This window comes from Onychostruthus taczanowskii, unplaced genomic scaffold (genome assembly GCF_017590055.1).
Source record: "Onychostruthus taczanowskii isolate IOZ18803 unplaced genomic scaffold, ASM1759005v1 scaffold47, whole genome shotgun sequence".
Classification (NCBI taxonomy): domain Eukaryota; kingdom Metazoa; phylum Chordata; class Aves; order Passeriformes; family Passeridae; genus Onychostruthus; species Onychostruthus taczanowskii.
The window spans coordinates 3,303,953-3,313,919 of NW_024502236.1; positions in this window are offsets into that span (position 1 = coordinate 3,303,953).

Sequence of the window (9,967 nt, forward strand, 5' to 3'; positions counted from 1 at the left end):
ATCTCCGCTGCCCCGACTGCCCGCTCGGCCGGCAGCGCGGACGGGCCGGCCGCTCCCGAAGCACGCGGTGCGAGCGGCGGGAGGCGGCCCGCGGTAGCCGGAGGGATGCCCGCGGTGCGGCGGGCGGCGCGCCGCTCCCGTCGGGAGCGCTTGTCCTCTGCGATTAGTGCGAGAGCCGGGCAGACGTGTCTTGGTCCCCATAGCAACGCGGCTGTAGTGCCTTGTGCGCTCCTTGTGCAGCGCACACGTCTTGCCAGTGAAAGATCTGGAACTGGGGAAAACTAGCTCAGGAGACAAAAGAGAGAGCGTGTGCGAAATGGCACAAAGCACACTTTGGTTCTGTAGCACGGTTCCCAAAATAGCAGCTCTCGCCGGTGCCAGAAAGACCCGGATTATGCTTCACGTACAGCAAAATTATCAGATAACCATTTATCAGAGGATCAAATGTACTTGATGTTTATTTTCCGTTAATTTATTCCCGTATGTGTGTTACAACATACTGCAATAGCAAAGCTGTTTGATATAAATGTGCTTCTGACGCTTGTAAAGGGTTAAGTAGTTTTGGCACCCTTTGTTATGTCCACAGCTCTATTGGGAAAATGCAGACATAGCCAAATATTTACATAAAAGTTGTGCAATCCAGACTTTCATTCCAAACAAATTTTGGAAGTGTTACCATTCGTTATTTTTCTGTGATGCCCATGATAAATAATTTTTAAATACATTTTAAATTATTACATTCGTATGTATGAGGTGAGAATATATTTTTTTCCCCTTGTCAAAAGCATTGGATTAAGTGGGTATCAGATAGGGTTTGTTTCAGATGCACTTAGCTAAAAAGGAGGTGCTACATCTTTCATTCAATAAAGGGTTCCTAGTGCTGAAATTGGCAGTGTCTCCATTTCTGCTGGAATTTTGATTATGTGAACATGCGCTTAAGTCTTTCAAAATGGTTGGTTACTCGGAATAAAGCAGCAGCTTTTACCTGCCAGCTCAGAATTAGTTTTTTTGATAAGTAGGGCAAATGCATTGTCATTTTCCATGAAGGTTCAGATAAGTAGTGCTTACATCTTGTAAGGACACGACAACTCACAGTGTCTGTTAGATCTCCTTTTAAAAACAAATCTACGCAATAAGATGCTGGATACTATACATAAAGCATAGAATTTCAATTTTGGAGGTTTCAAGCATTTTATCTAATGATAGAATAGAACTGTCTTTTCTTGCTGTGAGGGAAAGAAAATATTCATGTAATCTCAAGCTAAAGGAACCATAACCTCAAAGTGGGGGTATTAAGATTTTGCACTCTTCTGGTTTTTCATATGTGTGCAGACTTTAAAGGGTAAGCTGAGTCGAGTATCCCAGGCTGACTGGATGAGTGAGGTTTTTTTGCTGTACATCCACTTGTGTCAACACAGAAATTATATACCAAGGGAAGTATAATGAGGCAATCACAGTCATTACAGAAAGAGAAAATGATTCATCATTAGAATGGAGATGCTCACTCTCCTGTGAAATAAATCCTAGCTAGTAATTAAAATTAATACTGTACTGCATCTAGGAAACATGAACTCCAACATTTTGACTAGCCTAGACAGACCTATTCCTGGTCTTCTTTAAATCAAAAGCAGCACTGATGCAGTCAAGTTCACACTCCTGAAAATTTTTCACACTTTAGCAAATTAACAGGGTTTAATAATTATTTAAAAAATTTTTAAAAATACCTGCTTCCTCACTGCAAACACTGGTCCAGCTAAAAAGGCATAAAAATAGCAGGTTTATTAGAGGATGTGACATTCCGTAGAATTTTAGTGACCTATACTTCCTGGAACAGTGAACACAATGGGAGAAAGAGATAACTGTGAAAATGACCACTCACAAAAGACAAGGTCAGGTTCAAAACTTTTTAAACAGATTTCTACTAGGGCCAGTATTTTGGATCAAGCCCAAAAAAAGCTTCAGGATGAAGGCAGAATCCAGTCAAAAAGGAAAATGTATCTGCCAGAGCAGAGGTCTGTAGTTCAGACACACACAAAATTTGCAAACGGAAAATTATTTCTCATCTGTCTTATGAAGAATGTCATCCCATACTCAAGAATCTTATGTTTTATGTTAAATATATTAAAAAAATCCATCTCATGTATTTAAAGGTAAAAAACCCCTTCAGTACTACCCCTACATCAGTCTCAGCCTGAACTTATAGATAACTTGAAATGAAACGTAAAATCAATATAATCTTCTCTAAATTTTACATATTTTCTTATCTACATGACCTTCCATGAAGTGAAATTACTATGGGTTAAATTTCTTGAGGGAATGGGTAAAAGAGCACCAAATGAAGTTACTCACAGGCTTGATATACAGAAGCAGTGAAATGGAAGTCATCCATGCTGGTGTTACACAGGTCGCACAGGACATGTCCGTGCCATACAAGGAAAACAGGCTTGTTTTCTGTTTCAGTTTCTGTCCTGTACAGGAGGAGCTGCTGTCATCAGCCATTGCAATACCTGAGACAAAATTCCCAAAAGGACCATATAGTTCCTAAAGTGGATACCAGCATCTCTCAAGAAGGTCAAGAGGAAAAAAAACATATGGCAGAAAAATAAAGAGGAGAAAACAGTACCCTTGGGACTTTGGATTTCTAGTTATTAGGAGGGAGTCACATATGGGACACATATTCTTCTGGAACAGAGATGAATCAGCAAACTCCATTGCTTTACTCTGTAATCCAGGCCAGAATAGGCATGAAGGAGTGGGGATTTAGCCAGGGTTGAGGAATTGAGGTAGGAGGACAGGACCATTTCTGTTGCAGGTGTTGGTGTTCAGTGTGAGCCCACCTGGGGGTTGGTCATTTAAACTGGAGGTGCCACAGTCCTGCTGTCCCCCAAGCCCCAAACTCCCACGTGTGCACTTGTACTGGCACTGGAGCTCAGGACACCAGTAGATGAAATAGTTTGGGAAGCCAGGCTGCCCAAAGATGAAGACCTTTTATTTTCAGCCAGCTGCGCTCCCTGAAGTGTTTTCCTGGTTATTTGCCTGCCTGCCAGCTAGCATAAAAAAAAAAAAAAAAAAAAAAAAGGGAGTGGCTGGGTGGCAGGAGGGAAAAGGGAAGGACTGAGAGTCAACTGTGTTCAGTTTCAATTGACACCATGTCTAGAGCTGTGTGAACGGGAAGGTCTAACTTGTGCAGACATTTTTTCCAAAATAAATTCCGTCAATGCTTATACTGGCATTAGTGCCCGACGTGAGGAACGGGCACTTGTCCTGCTAAGCTTTTTGGCACTAACTGCCCTTATCAGCGTTAGTCAAACCAGCCCGGGACAAGTCAGGCTGATATGCTGAAAATAGCTGCCAGAGTCAAGAGATAGTCTACATTAAGTTCTCATCAACTCGGGATGGTTACAGTAAAGGATTTGGGAAGGCAAAGTTACAGAGCGCTGAGTATTTGATCATAACGCTTAGAGTGCAGCTCTCATGTTCAGTCCCAGCCAGCAGAGCCCGGAGCAGTGTCCTGAGAGCAGCTTTCCAACCTCCCTGCTGGGACAGGTCCAGTGACCCCCATCCTCATCTTCCCCAGGGAGTGCTGCACCCTGTGACCAGGGTTTGCCTTTTCTTTAACAACCTTGGGCTGTTTCCAACTAAACTTTCATGTACTTATGGCCTTTTTATAATGATAACTAAACACAATCCATTACTGGGGAAAATAAGGAGTAAAGGATATATTATCCAACAGTGGCTGAGGTTTAATTGTCTTTAATTTGACTTAATGTTTTTGAGAGCCAGTCTAGTTTCCAGTTCAAATAACAGCTTTCCCATTTAGCACCTCACTCAAGTGACAGTTGCACTCAGGGTAAAATTCACACCTTGCCTGCTCCTCTTTTTGGAGAGATAATTTTTAGCAAAGACGTTTTAAGAGGGCAGCAATTTGCACCTTTGTCTCTATGTAATATTAAAGCTTAGAAAAATAATTTGCCTCAAATAATTTTTTCTCAGTGGTTACTTGGATGTTTTCATCATTTTGAAACAGAGAAAGGAGAGAGAAGGAAGAGCTGGTTAGAGTTAACCCAGGCTTATACCTTTATATTTTTGCTGTGAAAAGGAAGCAAAATCCATGTAATATAGATTTGCTTGTTTGAAGTCCAGAAGAGGAGTACATAATGTGATTCATCTTTATAGAAATGTGAGTGTTATCTTTTCTTAGTTATATATTTGTATTCAAATTTATTTGTGTTCACATTTTCATTGTCCATGCAGGTGGCAGTAAAAGTGCAATGTCTGCTGGCTGGAACATTAATGCAATAGACAAGACCCATACTCTTGCAAACTATTTTTTCTGAGCTTATATTCACCACAGAGTTGATTGAAGAACACTTTTCTTAAAAAGACAAAAAGATGTGATTTGCAGAAGTGATGAGGAATTCTGCTTATCAGAAGAGAAATCTTATATTAAATGCACCATTAGTGGCTGAACTGAAGATTTTCAGGTTGAACCCATTACTCTTTGTCCTATCATTATATTTCCTGATGAAAATCCCCTCTCCATCTTCCTTGTAGTCCCCTTCAGATACTGGAAGGAACTCTTTGGAGACTACAATTGAATGGGAAGTTAATCACAGGTATGCCAGAGGCAATGGGCTTTCATATTTAATCCTATTCAGGTCAGTTTTAATTGTGTAGAACAACTAGCTGATGGTGGCTTGGACTGCATTATAAACTTCCAGGTTATTGTATTTGTGCAAGGCATTCATAAAGGGTACTTTAGCACTAATCAGTCTCTTTGGTGTCTGTACCTACCACTTGAGACTCCCATGACATTTCCTGAACTGCTACTCAGCTGCCCCTGTCCTGAGAGGCAGCCAAGTTTCCCTGGTTGGCACTGCTGACATTGCCTGGTCACTAGCAAGCTACTCAGAGCCCTTTCCTGGGACGAAATCCCAGAACCCCTGAGGCAAGGTTCTCTGTAATCTGTGGAAACTACCCCTTCTTACAAAGCATGGGGCCTGAAGCATGTGTGTGAAGAGAGCCCAAGAACAGGCAGGAGGGTGCCTTTTCAGGTCTGTCAACTCTTCTATGGAGTCAGAGCTGAGATGCCTTCAGTCCTTGTCTCACACTTCACCTCTCACTCTTGACCAGTGTGAGACACTGTGCTCAGCTGGCTGCTTTCTGACATGTTTCTTGCGTAGGTGTCTGGCACTCCCATCTCCTGGGAAAGTCTAGATGGATAGCTCAGGGCTGTGAAATCTGCCCGTCCCAGGAGCTTAGGTGTTTTAGGGTAACTACAGCAGTTCTTACACCCAAGCTCCTTAAAGGTAGCTCAGTATTAACTGCTGGTTTTTCCAACAAAAAAATTAAATAACACGGAGGGTCAGTGTGTTGGGGCCCACAGTTAAAGCAATTCTGACAGAACTTCCACTGAATTCTTGTTGTCACTGCACCTGAGGTTGTTGCAGAATGATAATTTTCCCCAGTTTGATTGAAGCTTTGTGCTGCTCAGCCTTCTAAAGCATCGGCTTCTACTGTACGAAAAACAGATTTTTTTTTTTTTTAAAATGAAAAAAAGATCAGAACCTGTTTGCAGCTGATAGGCTGGGAAGAAGGCATGCAGAAATCATAAAAATGACCCAAATAAAAATACTCTTCACTTCATTTGTTTCAATAAGATTTGTTTGTTTGTTTGTTTTAATTCAGCCTCAGTATTTGGGGGTATGTGGAGAAGGATTTTACTAATAAGTTTTTGGTTGGCTGTACTATATAATTTTCCTAGCCCACTCTGAGGTGAATGCCACTTCCTCCCCCATTTCCTGCGCCCTGGGTACTGGTCATGTACCCTTTTAGCAGGTCCCCTTTACTGCCGCACTGATAGGTGTGACAGAAACCACCCTTTGCCCTTCATTGCTTCCTTCACAGCAACCACACCTGCTGGGTAAGGCAGAGACCTTGGCACAGGGAACCCACACGTTTTTTTCAGGGTAATGTTTCTGGTTGTCTGAGTTGGATGTTCTGAAGGAGCCTTCCCTCATGGAGGAAAAAGTGAAGGTGGAACAACTTTCAGTGCAGAACTTCACCAGTTTCTGGAAGGGAGTGCATGATGTGGCTGCTCAAGACAGCAGTGGGTGCTGCTCGCTGACTCATAGAGAAGCCCTCCCCTCTCATACACGCAGTTGTCCTCTGTGGACATTTTCTTTCCCTGTCCAGTGCATTTAAACAGTGTCCTGTTGTAAGGGTGAGTTCTAGTTTGTGTTTCAGGTCCACTTGGATGCATTTTTAGTTGCTGGATCTTTTAGCATAATGTCATTGTGAAAATCTCACTTGGTTTTTGGTTTTTGGTTTTTTGGTTGGCTGGTTGGTTTGTGTGGTTTGTTTCGATTTTTTTAGGTAGGGGTTATGTAATTTTCCTTCCTACTGTATAAACAGGTTGGGTTGGTTTCAATAGTGCTTTGTAATTACATTAGCCCAGGAAAAAAATGCTGACAGTGTATGGAATACATATTTTTACAGCTAATGACCTTTGTGAAGTCTTGCGTAACTGTTTACCCTGAAACCTGTTTAGGATGGCTCTCCAGGGAGCCTGTGAAAGCGTTTGCCCAGGGGAAGTAGCACCTAGCTGGAAGTCTAGCACTGTTAACCTAATGGCAAACTAGAACAATGTCACTGCTTATTGTGTGTGGCAAGTATTGCAGAATTCTGGTGTATCTGGGGACATTTTGTGAGTAGTTCTCTACCAAAAAAGAAAACTGCTTTTCAAATTATGGTACTTTAGGTTTTTTTTCTGAAAGCATTTTTCCCCTTTTTTTCCGTGCTTTCAGCTTATTGTCTCTTGTTAAGTCAGATTTCAGTGATGAATGTCATCTTGAATTATACTTTAATGTTTCATCAATTAGTGAAATGCTCCAGAAGGATGAGCAAGATGTATTCAGGAGTTCAAAGCTAAGTGGCCTGACATGGAGAGGAGAGTGGAGAGGCAGGACAACCAGAGTCTTGGTTTTGCTGTTTGTTGAAATCTCTGGACGATTTGCCTCATCTCTCTGTTCTCAATTTGCTTCATCTGAATAACTGCATGATTAAATATTTGCTTGTCTGAAAGGGACAGTATGAAAAACTAAAATCAATAGTGTATAATTGTCAAAACACTTTATTTAACCCTCATCATGCAGGAAACACTGAAGTGCAAGAAAAGTTATAGGAGCTTGTAAGGTCCATTTCGTAGGACAATTTAATGCATTTCATGACCTCTCCCTGGAAGTTTAGAGATCTGTTTACAGTACAGGCTAGCAAAGGCTGTGCTGTGTCTGCTGGGACATGAAAAGCTGCAGTTCTGGCCCTGTGCTTTCACTGCTCCCTGCTACTCTTTGTTTTTCTGCAGTGTTCAGTGCCTTGCAGCCACGGGGGAGATGGGATTGCGCAAATCCCACAATTTAGCAAGAGCAAAAGAATCATCAGAACAGATGAGGGTTGTGATCTTCCCCCCTCAGGCATGTAAGCAAACTTTTATAGCATAAGTTTTGATAATGGCTCTTGATATTTCGCCTTAGCAATACTTCACCTAAGCACAGGCTGCAGGAGAAATCCTGGCACCTCTGGAATGAAGGGCTGAGATTCCATAGGGCTCAGATAGGTCAGAGGGTCCCCTTGCAAGGTTTAGCTTCCTGTCATCCCCCAGGCAGCAACTTGTAGTGGCTGAAAGCTGTCAGGAAGCTGTGACAAAACCCCAAAAAAAGGTCAGGTAGGCAGTGTTGTGATTATTATATCAGGCAAAGTGAACGTCATCGTTCCCATGTGCTGGGCACTGGTGTGGCCACACCTCAAATCCTATGTTCAGTTTTGGGCCTCTTGTCACAGGAAGGACATTGAGGTGCTGGAACATGTTCAGGGAAGGCTCTGGAGCCCAAGGGTGATGAGGAGCAGCTGAGACAGCTGGGGGTTTAGCCTGGAGAAAAGGAGGCTCAGGAGAGACCCTATCTGTACAACTCTCTCACAGGAGAGTGCACCAGGTGGGGATCAGCCTCTTCTCCCCGGTAAAACAAGAGACAGGACTGGCCTCAAGTTGCAGCAGGAGAGGTTTAGATTGGACATTAGGAAAAATTTCTTCACAAAGCACTGGAACAGACTTCCCAGGGAAGTGGTGAAGTCACCACCCCTGAAAGTATTCAAAAATGTGGTATGACCCTTGAGGACATTTGACTGTTTAGTGGTGGCGGTACTAGGTTGGCAGCTGGACTTGATCTTAGAGGTCTTTTCCAACCTTGACAATTCTATTATTTTAGCTAAACCTGTTATTAAAAGACTGTCAGAATTATGAATACTATTGCCTGCTTGTGCTGTCCAAAAGATTCCAGTTATGAGCCATGGCTCTGTTTCATCCAGTACACATGCATAACAAAATATTGATCTATGTCCTAAGTAACATCTACTCTGTTCTCCTAAGCGTTTCCTTTTAGCGCTCCAAAAGGTGTGCAATTAATCAGTCATCGTGAGCCCAACTAGATAAAAGCAAACTATTCAAGAAAAAGTGTCTTAGTGGAGATTACAGCATTTTCATTTTACCACAAAGTAACATTACTCCAGTGATAATTGACCTGGCAGTACAACCTCAGAGCAGGTCAAACACAATTCATTTTTAGTGTGACTTTATTACATAATAGGCCCTTCTTAGGGGTGTAGGAGCCTGGTATGTTTTTTGTCTGCCATTTAAGATGGTACTACTCTGAATTCCTTTCTTTTCTCTCTGTTGGAGGTAACTACCCTAATAGCAGAAAAAAGCAAACCAGGAAGTGTCCCCACAGCTCAGCTTCTCTAGTTTACACCTTGAAATTTGCAATATCAAAGTGTGCTTATCTTATCAGCTTCAGGGTGAACAGAAATGACCAAAAAAGGGAAGGAAGGAGATCAGCCCTTCTTTTTATTCCTGCTTTTTCTGTGTGTTGTAACTTTTGGTGGCTGAAGGCTGAGGCAGGGGTATCCTAGTGGGGTGAGATGGGCAGGGTGCTCTATAAACTATTCCTTTTATTTGTGAGCAAATTTTTATAATTTGCTTTAGCTGGCCTGAAGTATTTTTTTTTCTATTATCCTTTAGCAGCACAGACAAATCAGAACTAAACCAAAACAATTATAAATCTTGACCAGATATATAGAGGCCCCACTTCTCCCTGCAAGTAGAGAATATAATTTTTTGGGGAAAAAAACAAACAACAAAACCAACCAAAGGTACAGCACAGATTTGTCATTTAGACAATGCATGCAAAGAATTAAACAATGTAAGTAAGGGAAAATAATAAGTGCCTCTAAGGTGGGTATGAAGCAGATGGAAGGATATTATGATACAAGAAATAACACATAACTAACTACTTACTAGCAAACGGACATGTTTCCTGGGAGAGACAGCCTTTAAGCAAGGATGTAGAATAAATTAACTTAGTGGCCTTACCTTTTTTTTTTTTTTTGGGTGGTAGTGGTAGGTGTCCTTTGATGCTACTTTGATAACCAAATAAGGTCCTTTGATAATCAAAGAAGAAAGCAAAAAGGTGTTATGTGCAATAAAAGAGGATACCATCTGAAAAGACAGAGACCAAGAAGGAGAATCAGTTGTAAAGATTTAAGAAAATACAGATAATGTCTTGACCAATGCAGAACTGAAACATGTAGTATTTATGACATGCTGGGAAAAGGAAGTAATGGAAAGACACAAAAGGAAATGTGCTGTAGTCAAATTGATGAAGCTGGAAGTTAGATGTGTTAATACATGAAGTTAGAGAACAAGCCTGTATCTGCTGAAGTGGGGAAAAAATGATGGCAGCAGCTTATCCATAAGATTTTCCTGTAGTACAGGAAACAAACACTTCACAATTTAAAATCTTACCATGAAGCTCCACAACAATGGTTTAAAATAAAATAAATAAATATAAAAATAAAATGAATCCAATAGAATCAGTTGCCTTTCTCTGTAGGTATAAGTCTCTCAGAGCAGTTT